The sequence below is a fragment of the Artibeus jamaicensis genome, unplaced genomic scaffold (assembly GCF_021234435.1).
Source record: "Artibeus jamaicensis isolate MK-2021 breed Jamaican fruit bat unplaced genomic scaffold, CSHL_Jam_final contig_65, whole genome shotgun sequence".
In the NCBI taxonomy this organism is placed as follows: Eukaryota; Metazoa; Chordata; class Mammalia; order Chiroptera; family Phyllostomidae; genus Artibeus; species Artibeus jamaicensis.
Window position 1 is genome coordinate 4,439,796 of NW_026521913.1, and position 12,547 is coordinate 4,452,342.

The 12,547-nt window shown below is 43.0% G+C and overlaps 1 pseudogene; it reads right to left on the minus strand.

The window, feature by feature from the left end:
- Nucleotides 1-707: 707 nt before the first annotated feature.
- On the minus strand, nucleotides 708-5,134 carry LOC128628274 (heterogeneous nuclear ribonucleoprotein A1-like; annotated as a pseudogene).
- Between the last annotated feature and the right edge of the window lie 7,413 nt (nucleotides 5,135-12,547).

Here is a 12,547-nt window from a genome sequence, read left to right on the forward strand (position 1 = left end):
TTTTGGGGATGGAAGCAGAAGCCAGAGTTTGAACCAAAACTTGTTCAGACTCTGGGATATACTGTGGGTTGGGCCTCTGATAAACTGCTTGCAAACATGGCTGCAGTTATTCTCCTCCCTGCATCCAGGCCCTCCCATCAAAAGGTAGAGCTTTCTTTCTTTCTTTCTTCCTTTCTTTCTTCCTTCCTTTCTTTCTTTCTTTCTTTCTTTCTTTCTTTCTTTCTTTCTTTCTTTCTTTCTTTCTTTCTTTCTTTCTTTCTTTCTTTCTTTCTTTCTTTCTTTCTCTCTCTCTCTCTCTCTTTCTTTCTTTCTTTCTTTCTTTCTTTCTTTCTTTCTTTCTTTCTTTCTTTCTTTCTTTCTTTCTTTCTTTCTTTCTTTCTTTCTTTCTTTCTTCCACAATTTACTAAGTGTCTTGATCAGATTATTGCATTTAGCAATCAACAGCATGGGTGCAAAAAAACCCCTACATTAAAACCCTTACTTGGAATGCTTTATACTTTTCACAGAACAGAAACTAAAATAACTTGTTATACAATTAGTTACAAATACACTCCTTGAGTTTTTTGCTCATTCACTTGAGCATTGTCTAAAATATGCTTTCTTTATAGCAGCTAGGCCCTGCAACCACTGTGTTAGGCTGAGTTCACAAAGCTTTTGTAACCTGTAGCTTCCCTGTCACTTCTCTATCTCTTTTTTCCTGCTAAGTTTTATTTCCTGGTGGTAACTAAAACCTTCTGTCTGCCATAGCTGTTGCTGCTGCTAGAAGTGCCATAGCCACCTTGGTTTTGTAGTTTGGCAAAGCATTGGCTTCTATCACCAGAAGGGCCAGAGTGTCTCCAAAGTTTCCTCCTTTCATTGGTCCAAAACTTGAAGATTGACTGTGTAATTGCCAAACTCATTGCAGTGTCCACCACCTCCAAAATTGCTTCAATAATTACCAAATCCATTATAGCCATCTCCACTGCCACCATATCCATCATGACCATGGCTGCCACCAAAGCACCTTAACCAATAACGTTTTCTCCATAACCAAAGTTCTAATGGATGAAACACCTCCATACCACCTCTGATGTTTCCAGAACCACTTTGACCTCTTTGGCTGGATGTAGCACTAGCCGTCTCTTTCTTGGACAGGGCTTTCCTTACGTCACAGGTATGGTCATTCACAGTATGGTATTTCTGAAAGACAATCTTATCGAGAGTCATGGTCATCAAACATTAACAAAAGAAAAACCTCTCACCCTGGCTGGTATAGCTCAGTGGACTGAGCGCGGGCCTGTGAAGCAAAGGATTGGGGTTCGATTCCCAGTCAGGGCACATGCCTGGGTTGCAGGCCAGTTCCCAGTGGGGGACACATGAGAGGCAACCATACATTGATATTTCTCTCCATCTCCCCTTTCCCTCTCTCTGAAAATAAATAAATAAAATATTTTACAAAAAACCTCTCTTTTTGCCACTATCTCGGTCAGTTATGATGTCAAACACTTCACTCTTCCTGTACTGTTCAAATAATCTCTTAGGGGACATTCTTTGGTGTCCTTTTTAATGCCACTGACAAAAATCTCTTTCACGGTGACATGGACACCAAGTCTTTGAAAATCTTCTCTTGAGACAGCCCTCTTTGGTTTCATAACTCTCCCATGAACCTCACATGGCCCTGCATGCACGGCTGCACCCACCTCCTCCACAGTGGCATATGTGACAAGCCCAAAGTGTCTGTAGTGTGTGGTGCTTGGATCTTATCACCACACAGTCTTTCAGTGTTTTGCATTGCTAAAAATGGCTTCTCGGATTCTCATCAGTTGATTCAAAGCTCAACTCACTGATAAAAAGTTTCTATAGCCATTCTGGCTCTTCAGGAGACTCCAACTTAGATAGACGACTGCAGGAGGGGAGACTTCAACGATGCTTACTCAGCAGCATCCACTGGTATAAAATATAGAGTCTATTTTCTCATCCCTTGAATCTGACTGGTCTTGTGATTTATGTTTTTCAATAGAATATGGCAGAGCAATCATGTGCTGGCTCTGAGCCTGGGTCTCAAGAGGTCTTGCATACCTCCCTTGTCCTACTTGGATTCCTTCCCAACCTCCACATGAACAAACCTATGGTAGCCTGTTGGAGGATAAGGGCTGTGTGGCCCAGGTACCTCTATTACTCTGGTCACCAGCCAGTCAGCTCTCAAATGCAGAGCTCCAGCTAATGGCAGTTTGGTGCAGATAGATGCATGAATGTGTCCGGCTGGGATCCTAAGCACCATTTAGTTAAGCCCAGCTGGCAATCCACTGTAAAGAATGCTGAATAAATGGTTATTTTTTAAGCCACTAAGTTAGGAGTGATTTGTTAGTCACTTCTCCTAACAGGAGAAGCATAAAGTGACTGACTCACAATTCTGGTAAGAGATTTCTTTAATTAGAACCTTGTTAATTACAAAACATCAGTGGATGGATATAAACTCCATTCCATACCTGCAGCTATAGATAAACTTTTATCGGCACAATTATATCCATAATCGAATGAAGGAAATAAATATATTTTCCTTACTCATAATCATATCTTTAACTTGCTGGGAGATCTCAGGATCAAAGGTTTCTGCCTTAATAACCTGAGTTTGGTTATAAGTAGCCCTGCATTTTCCCTTCAGACCCTGGCCCCCAGATCCCCTTCAATGCCAGTTAGACCCAGGAACAAGAATTCCTAAGTTATACATTCAGGCCACCTGAAATGCATTTCTCCTGTTCTTGCTGTCAGTCAAGCCTTGGGACTAGAACTAAACTCCAGCTTCATGTCCAAGTCCTGCTTTGCTTCCTATCTACGTGGAGTCCTGACACTGAACTCTACCTTTCCAGTGGCTTCTTTTTGAGTGTTGCTTCCTTAACATAATTGAATTGACTTAAAATATTTGCTTAGTTGTCCTGGTTGGTGTGATGCAGTGGATTGATTGCTGGCCTGCGAATCAAAGGGTCACTGGTTTGATTCCCAATCAGGGCACATACCTGGATTGCTTGCCAGGTCCCCAGTAGAGGGTGCTTGAGAAGCAACTACACATTGATGTTTCTCTCTTTCCCTCGATTCACCTCTCTAAAAATAAATTTTAAAAATATATTTTCTAAGAATTACTTTTTAAAAAGATTTTATTTATTTTAGAGAGAGGGGAAGAGAGGGAGAAAGAGAGGGAGTGAAACTCAATGTGTGGTTGCCTCTGGCACACCCCATACTGGGGATATGGCCTGCAACCCAGGCATGTGCTCTAATTGGGAATCAAACCGAGATGCTTTGGTTCACAGGGCTGCACTCAATCCACTAAGCTACACTGGCCTAAATAAAATATTTTTAATAAAATTTGCTTAGTTAAGAACTCAGATTTCTTTTTTATTTCCTTAGGAATGCATTATGTACCTTTGTAACATTTGCATTGTCACACGGAGTCTATGAGCTCTGTTGTAATCGAATGTCAGAGAAAGGAATACAATTTCGCAAAAGGAGGTTGAGGGGCATCTTTTATGTTTCATTTCTTGGTAGGTGGCATCACTTGGTTCAAATAATATAGCAATGTTATTATACATGAATGAGTAGACTGTTATACTGGATTACCTTATTGCATTTGTGTAAGAATTTTAATTCCTGACGTATATGAATGCTGTAATGGGGGTCAAGGTAGCTGGAAGATGGAATCTGGTGGTCCAGGTGTTGATGAGTGGTAATAGACCCAAGATGGTCAATGACAGAAAGACCATCTGGCTAATAAAATATGGTGCTAGGCAACTAGTAGTCACTTAGCCAACCAGCGGTTTGGGGGATGTCCATCAAGGGCACCCTGATGACTGATGTGCACACAGAGGCAGACCATGCAGGAGAGCATTATTCAGACACCCAAGCAGGTGTTGGCACAGGGAACATCTATTAACTTCAAAGATAGGATACTAGTCCATAAAAAGAGCTTGAGCATTGCCAGAATGTGAAAGTTACCAAGAAGGAGGAAGGAGGAGGATTTTTGAGGGCAAACAATGCAAAGTAACTGAAGAGATGGAGAACTGTGAAGTAAGTCTAAAATTTTTCTTAGGACTTCTTTTTTTAAATCATTACCCGAGGATATGTTTATTGATTTTAAAGAGAGAAGGGAGCCAGAGAAACACTGATCAGTTGCCTCCTACACACACCCCGAGCAGGGATTGAACAAGCAATCTACACATGTGCCCTGACTGAGAATCTGTGGGGGCGACTTTCCTTGCGAGTGCCCCCAGCCGCCACAGATGAGAGTAAACATGACTGAGACATGATGTGATCTGCTTGGGGAGTAGAGGTGGCCATTTTCCCAGAGGAAAAAGGCCGTGAGCAGTGGCCAGTTTCTCAGGGGGAAAAGGTGTTGAGCCCCCTCCTTTAGGGCCTTTTATTGGGTTGTAATACACAGAAACACAGGGCAGCAAGGATCAAACAGTAGATAACATTTCAAAGAAATCTGAGGGCTTAGTACGAGTCAGAGTCCATCAGGAACAGAGTTTTAGGGTTTCTTGCTCAAACCCTTAACGTGCGAATGAAAGTACTCTTAGCAGAGCAGATTTCACAGATTTATCAGGAAGTCTTTGTGATGTCAGATTTTTCCCCAGGACATGCTGTAGCAAGGCAAGGAGCTGTACCCCTCTGCATAAGGTATTCAGGCTTAAGGGGATTAGAGCCAGGAAGCGCTTCTCCCAGAGAACATGGGGACTCAGGCTATGTCAAAGCGGGGGCCAGAGTCCATTGCTCCCTCTTTGTTGCAGCCCCCCAAGTCCTTCTCTGATGGCCTCCCAAGTGATTGAGTCTGGTTTAGGTTGCCCCCTGCTGTGAGGGGTCTTACCCATCATTGACTTCCAACCAAGCTTTGGGGGCAGGGATCAGGAGTGGAAACTGAGGCAGCATTTGCTACTGGAGATAAGCTTTGTCTCCTGCGGCTTGCGTTCCAGAGGTAGTTGCTCACTCATCCTTAAGCCACAGTGGGCAGAGATACAATTCCTAGAACCAGGCAGAGCGGTCTACAACAGGAATCAAACATGCAGTCCCTTGGTACACGGGATGACACTTCAACCAACTGAGCCACCTGGTCATGGCATTCTTAGGACTTCTTAAGTTTCCTTCCTAGGAAGGCCTACGTCATGGTCCTAAATAAAAAAAAAAACAACAGGAGGTTATAGAAGTGAATGAGATTGGGCATCTTTGTGTTGGGGCACCTGGTTGATCATTATTGGATTTGGAAGTGTGGTTGGGTTTATTTAGAGGCATTGTAATTCCATAGTCTTTGTGTGTGTGCATAGGGCACATGTGAAAGTGAAAATGTGTATAAGGGAATGTGTGTGTGCAGGTATCTGTGTGTGCAGGTGTGTGTGTGTGTGTGTGTGTGTGTGTGTGCGAAAATGTGAAGGAGCATCTTGGATGTTCCTCTTAGGTGGCTGGAAGATGAAGAGCAATAACCCGCATATCACATCCAACAGTGGGCTGCTTTTATCAAGAGAGGGATTGGAGTCCACTTTCATTTTCTGAGAAGACACCTGCCCATGTTTCATTTCCACCTGCCAGGTGGGCACACTAATAGGTGATCTTTAACAAAAGAACTTCGTTCTGCCCTGGATAATGTGGCTGAGTGGATTAAGTGTTGGCCTGTCAACCTGGGGTCACCTGTTCAATTCTTGGCCAGGGTAAATGCCTAGGTTGTGGGCTGGTTCCCCAGTAGGGGGCGACTGGGAGCAACCACACACTGATGTTTCTCTTTCTGGTTTTCTCCCTCCCTCTCTTTCTGAAAATAAATAAATAAAATCTTTTAAAAAATGAACTTCCTTCTCCCTGAACAGGGAGCTCCATCTTTTTTTTTAAGAAAAAATTGTATTTTGGCCTCACTGAAGATATGCCAGAGACTGGTGTTCCAAGAAACCTTTTGTTTTTTAAAGTATATTTTATTGATTATGCTATTACAGTTGTCCCATTCCCATTTCTTCCCTCTGCCCTATACCCCTCCTCCCACCAGCATTCCTCCCCTCATTATGTCCATGGGTCATATATATAAGTTCTTTGGTTTCTCCATTTCCTATTCTTAACCTTCCCCTGTCTATTTTGTACCTACCAATTATGCTTATTATTCCCTGTACCTTTTCCCCCATTCTCCCCTCTCCCACTCTCTTCTGATAACCCTCCACGTGATCTCCATTTCTGCGATTCTGTTCCTGTTCTAGTTGTTTGCTTAGTTTGTTTTTGTTTTTTAGGTTCAGTTGTTGATAGTTGTGAGTTTGTTGTCATTTTTCTGTTCATAGTATAGATGTTCTTTTTCTTAGATAAGTTCCTTTAACATTTCATATAGCAAGAGCTTGGAGATGATAAACTCCTTTTACTTGACCTTATTTGGGAAGCACTTGATCTGCCCTTCCATTCTAAATGATAGCTTTGCTGGATAGAGTAATCTTGGATGTAGGTCCTTGTCTTTCATGATTTCAAATCTTTCCAGCCCCTTCTTGCCTGCGAGGTTTCTTTGGAGAAATCAGCTGATAGTCTTATGAGCACTCTCCTTTTCTCTAGTTGCTTTTAAGATCTTCTCCTTATCTTTAATCTTGGGTAATTTAACTATAGTGTGTCTTGGTGTGTTCCTCCTTCCAATTTCTTTGGGACTCTCTGAGTTTCCTGGACTTGCTGGAAGTTTATTTTGCGAGATTGGGGAAGTTTTTCCTATTGGTTTCAGATAAGTTTTCAATTTCTTGCTCTTCCTCTTCTCCTTCCAGCACCCTGATGATTCTGATTTTTTTAAATGTATTTTATTGATTATGCCATTACAGTTGTTCTATTTCTGCCCTTCATTCCCCTCCACCCTGCACACCCCCTCCTCTACCCTTCTCCCCCTTTAGTTAATGACCACGTGTCTCAAGCTCTTTAGATTCTATATTTCCCATACTATTCTTGACCTCCCTCTATCTATTTTCTACCTACCATCTATGCTACTTATTTTCTGTACCTTCTCTCCCCTTCTCCTTCTCCCACTCCCCTGTTGCTAACCCTCCATGTGATCTTCATTTCTATGGTTCGCTCCTGATCTAGCTGTTTTCTTAGTTTGCTTTTGTTTTAGGTGTGGTTGTTAATAACTGTGAGTTTGCTGTCCTTTCATTGTTCATATTTTTATCTTCTTTTTCTTAGGTAAGTCCCTTTAACATTTCATATAATAAGGGCTTGGTGATAATGAACTCCTTGAATTTGATCTTATCTGAGAAGCACTTTATCTGTCCTTCAATTCTAAATGAAAGCTTGATGGATAGAGCAATCTTGGTTGTATGTCTTTGGATTTCATGACTTGGAATACTTCTTTCCAGCCCCATCTTGCCTGTAAGGTCTCTTTTGAGAAGTTCACTGACAGTCTGATGGGAACTCCTTTGTAGGTGACTGTCCCCTTATCTGTTGCTGCTTCTAGGATTCTCTCCTTCATTTTAATCTTGGCTAATGTAATTATGATGTGCCTTAATGTGTTTCTTCTTGGGTCCAACTTCTTTGGGACTCTCCGAGCTTCCTGGATTTCCCAGAAGTCTATTTCCTTTGCCAGATTGGGGAAGTTCTCCTTTATTAGTTTTTCAAATAAATTTTCCACTTGTGGCTGTTCCTCTTCCCCTTCTGGTACCCCTATAATTCGGATGTTGGAACATTTAAAGATGTCCTGTAGGTTCCTAAGCCTCTCCTCCTTTTTAAAAATTCTTGTTTCTTCATCCTTTTCTGTTTGGTCATTTTTTTCCTCCTTCTGGTCCACTCCTTTGATTTGAGTCCCAGTTTCCTTCTCATTACTATTGGTTTCCTGTGTATTTCCCTTCATTTCAATTAGTCTAGCTTCCATATGTTCCTCAAATTTGTGACTAAAATCAACCAGTTCTGTGAGCATCCTGATCACCAATGTTTTGAACTGTGCATCTGAAAGTTTGGCTATTTCTTGTTTGCTTAGATTTATTGGCTCTGGGGCTCTGAGTTGTTCTTGAGCCATGTTTTAGTCTGTTCATGCCTGTTAACGTATGAGGAGCAGAGCCTTAGGTACTCACCAGGGTGGGGCCAACCAGGTCGCTGGTTTGTGATGCTGTATGTGGGGGCGGGGTCAGAGAGGGACAATGGTGGTTCCCTCTGCTGCTTCCCACCTCTGGGGCCTGTGCGGTCCCTCTCACCACCGCTAGCTCCTTCACCATTTTATCTGCACCTGAATGTGTGACTGTGGTCTGTCCTCAGTGGGTCTGCCATTTTGCACCCTCAGTGGGTCTGCCTGCTTCTCCACACCTGGGATCCGCCCACGGCTGCTGGCGCACCTTGGTTGCGCACCTGGGTCAGTCGGGTGGATCTTTCCTGCCTGACCCTGCTGTGGTGCTGGCTCTGCCCCTCTTACCAGTTTGGCTGAAGGGTTTGTTGTTGTCAGACTTCTGTGTAGTTCCATTTTCTGTGGTTTGGCTGCGTTTTTGTGGCTAAAACTTTGTTGTTTTTACACTTGGTTGTGTGAAAAGGCACAGTGCTTCCACCTACGTCTTCATCTTGGCGGAAGTCCTGATTCTGATTTTTGAGCATTTAAAGTTGTCCCAGAGGTTCTTAAGCCTCTCCTCATTCTTTTGAATTCTTGTTTCTTTAGTGTGTTCTGGTTGAATGTTTCTTTCCTTCTGCTCCAAATTGTTGATTTGAGTCCCCATTTCCTTCCCTTCACTATTGGTTCCCTGTATATTTTTCTCTATTTCAATTTGCATAGCCTTCACTTCTTCCTCTATTTTGCATCTATACTCAATCATTTCTGTGAGCATCCAGATTACCAGTGTGTTGAACTGTGCATCTGATAGGTTGGCTATTTCTTTATGGCTTAGTTCTTTTTCTGGAGTTTTGATCTTTCTTTCAGGCCATATTTTTTTGTCTGGGTGCACCTGTTATGTAGTAAGAGGCAGAGCCTTAGATATTCACCAGGACAGGGCAACCCACATTGCTGCATTGTGGTGCTGCATGTAGGAGAGGGGTCAGAGAGGGAATGCTGCTTGCGCAGCTCTCGCTTGCTTTCAGTCACTTCCACTCCTACCTACAAGCAAATTGGGCCTTCTGGTACTGATTTCTGGGTGGATGGGTGGGTTAGTGTGCTTTGTAGTATCCCGTAGGCCTCTCCAACAAACTCTCCTGTGAAAATGGGAGTCTCTCCAGATGCTGCTAACTTTACAGGTTTTTACAATCAGAGGTTTTGAGACTTTCTTTTCCTGCAGTGGAACCCTGGGTTGCTCAGTTTGTCTCACTCCCTAGTTGTTTCTCCCAGATCATCCACATGTGATGTGGGACCACCCAGTCCTCCAAATGCTGCCTTGCCCACCCTGTCTCTTGCCTTGCTGTGCTTCCTCTCCTCCCTGGCTGCCCCACTCTGCCCCTTCTAGAGCCAGTTTGGATGAATGTTTTTTCTTTAACTCCTTGATTGTGAGACTTCCATACAGTTAGATTTTCTGGAAGTTCTAGTTATTGTTTTTAAAGTTGTTGTTGTCCTTATTTTGGTTGTGTGAGGAAGCAAAGCATATATACCTATGCCTTCATCTTGGCCAGAAGTCCAGGGCTCCATTTTTATGTGCCCTTTGCTTAGTTTCCAAAACATTTGGAGAGAGGGTCCCCATTCTTTAGAAAAGGGGGGTTGGCAAGGGAAGGAAATAGAACCATGGCCATAGGAGGATTCACAAGTTGAAAGCAAGCCAGAGCTTTGAGTGGTCTCAGACTCAAGAATGTCCCTTTTTGACCTTGCAAAGGGTGGGTACCACAGAGGGTACCATAGGTGCTCACTCACTCTGTTCTGAGTTCTCCTGAGAGATCATCCAGCAGTCCAGGGTAGAGGAGAAGGGAACAGCCTTCAACAGTCTGGTGACTTTAAGTCAACAGGCTGGACCTGGAAGTCAGAGGGTCAGTTCTGATGAATGGGGCTCTCAGTGTCTCTGATGCAGAATTGTTCTCCCTTTGTGTCTCTCTCTTCAGCTCTCTGTTATGAAACATCTGGATGGTTGAGTATCGTTTTAGCCACAGTAAATAGCTTAATGGAAGACTACATCTTATATTTCTCCACAAAGAGGCAAAACGATGTGTGGGTTGCACCGGCAAGAGAACTGAAAAATCTCTGGGGTGGTTTTGAGGAAGAGTCACTCCTGGTCTATGAATCACTTTTCCCTTCTTTATCTAAACATCTGTGAAACAATGAGATAATCTGTGTGAAAATTCAAGATTTCCTTCCAAATTAATCCGATTGTATTTGTTTTATAGCAGTGGTCATAAAAATATGTTAAAACAGAGAAGAGAGGCCCTGGTTGGTGTAACTCAGTGGATTGAATGTGGGCCTGCGAACTAAACAACCATGGTTCGATTCCCATTCAGGGCACATGCTGGGTTGCAGGCCAGTTCCCAGCAGGGGACATAAGAGAGACAATCCTACATTACTATTTCTCTCCCTCTCTCCTTCTCTTCCCCTCTAAAAATAAATAAATAAACTAATTAATTATATATATACATATATATATATATTTATTTATTTATTTAAAAAGTCATTAAAAGAGAGAAGATGGTGGCGAGATAAGTGTGAGTGGAGTCCTCTTTCTCCTGCGCATGGAGGAAACACCTAGCCAATCTTCTGAGGAACACAGCAAACAGTCAATGGTATTCCAGAATATATGAAGATTGGAGACCAAAAACTGTATAGGACATTGAAAAATCAGACAGTAAGGAAAGTGCTTAAGGACAATAAATTCCCTTGGAATCAGCATGGGGACCAGGGTGGCTGCAGCTCTAGGTACAGCACCCCCAGGGTCTGCTGCTCGATTCTTGGGAGAGAACCAGGCAGAGCTGTGTGAGAGGCCAAGGTGCTTGTTTGGACCAGCGGGCTTGAATAAGGGGAATTTTTCAAAAAGAAAAAGAGAAAAAAGAGGCACTCTGTGGCTGTTTGAGGAATTCTCCACAGCAGCCGCTAACTCCTGCACCCCTACCCCCACAGCCCAGGGGTCGGTGAGCACCTGATAAGTGACCTAGCCGATGCAGGCGCTCACACCCGAAACACCAGGGTCAGTATGCACCTGATCCAATTCCCAGCAGTGGCTGGTCTCCACTCGCACCAGAAATACCTGGGACTGAGCACTTCCCACCTAGCTGTTGTGCCCAGAGCCCTGCAGAACCTACTGGCTCTCTAGGAAGAAGGCGAAAACACCCCACAGAGGGGAGCTGCAGGGCTCTGGGAGTTGGCAGTACCCAGAAAGACTTGATTCATGGGGGGCTGAACTACCCTGAAGGGGTGCTGAGAGTCTCTAGCATCAAGGACAGCAAAGAACAAGAAAGTAGTGTGTGAGTTGCCCCTAACTGATGCACCACAAGGACAATGCAATTGGTGGACTAAAGGCCTAGGCAGGGCACAGAAGGGCACTGAGGAACTGGGCTGGAGGCTGAACAACAGTGAATAGTGTGGCTCAGGAAGGGAGAAAAGTGAAACCAATGCCTCCTCAGCCTGAAATAGTTAGGAAAACCAGCAGAAATGGCTTGACCAGTTTAAAGCCAGAGAAGGCTTTAAAAAAAAATCCTTCTTCCTTTCTGTCCTTTTTTATTCCTTCTTCCTTCATTTCGTCCTTTCCTTTTTCATTCTTCTTCCTTTATTCTCTTATTTATTTATATTTTTAATTATAAAAATTTATAATTTTTAATTATAAAAATTTAAAACACTTCCTTCTTTCTTCTTTTCCTCTGTCTTTTTTATTCCTTCTTCCTCCATTCCTTCCCTTACTTTTTCATTCTCCTTCCTTTATGCCATTATTTATTTATTTTTTCATTAAAATTTTTAAAATTATTTCTTCCTTTTTTGTCCTTCCTTCCTTCCTTCCTTCCTTCCTTCCTTCCTTCCTTCCTCCCTCCCTTCATTCCTTCCTTCCTCTTTTCTTATTCTTTTTCCACAGGTGAGACAATAATACCTGGAGCTGTGAAAGGCCAGAGTTAGACCCAAGCAAGAGTCATCCTAAAAACAGACACAATGAGACAAATTTTACTTTGCTACTCCAGAGAATTTTCAAGGTGGGAGTGTTGAACACCAGTATACCTGCTGGCAGAGGAAACCCACCAACAAAGGAACCACCCACAGATAACAACAGAAGAGGGTGAAAGAGTGAGTAGAAGCCACACTAACCTCAATCTAGGACCAGTGTGGAAATACAACTAAATGGTGGAGAAATTACTCAGAACAAACAACTGAAAAAGAGAGAGAGAAAAGCCTCAAAACATTGTACATACAGAAGAATCAGCTTCAACACAACCTGTCAACACCTGCACAACAGAATAAAACCTGTGGTGGATGGAGTGACCCTCAGGTAACCAACTGGAGGGAAGGACCTATCAAAGAAAGACAGCACAACAATAAAAGCCAAAGACAAACACGGAGCTAACATAAATGATAGGCCAAGACCAGAAAGCTCAGGAGACCAAGGACACTGCACCACTGAATCTCACAGGTCTTCTATTGTAGAAGTTCACACCAGAAACCCAGGAAGTCACAACAGATCAATTTAAGAAGGAGAGGCTAACAAGAAGA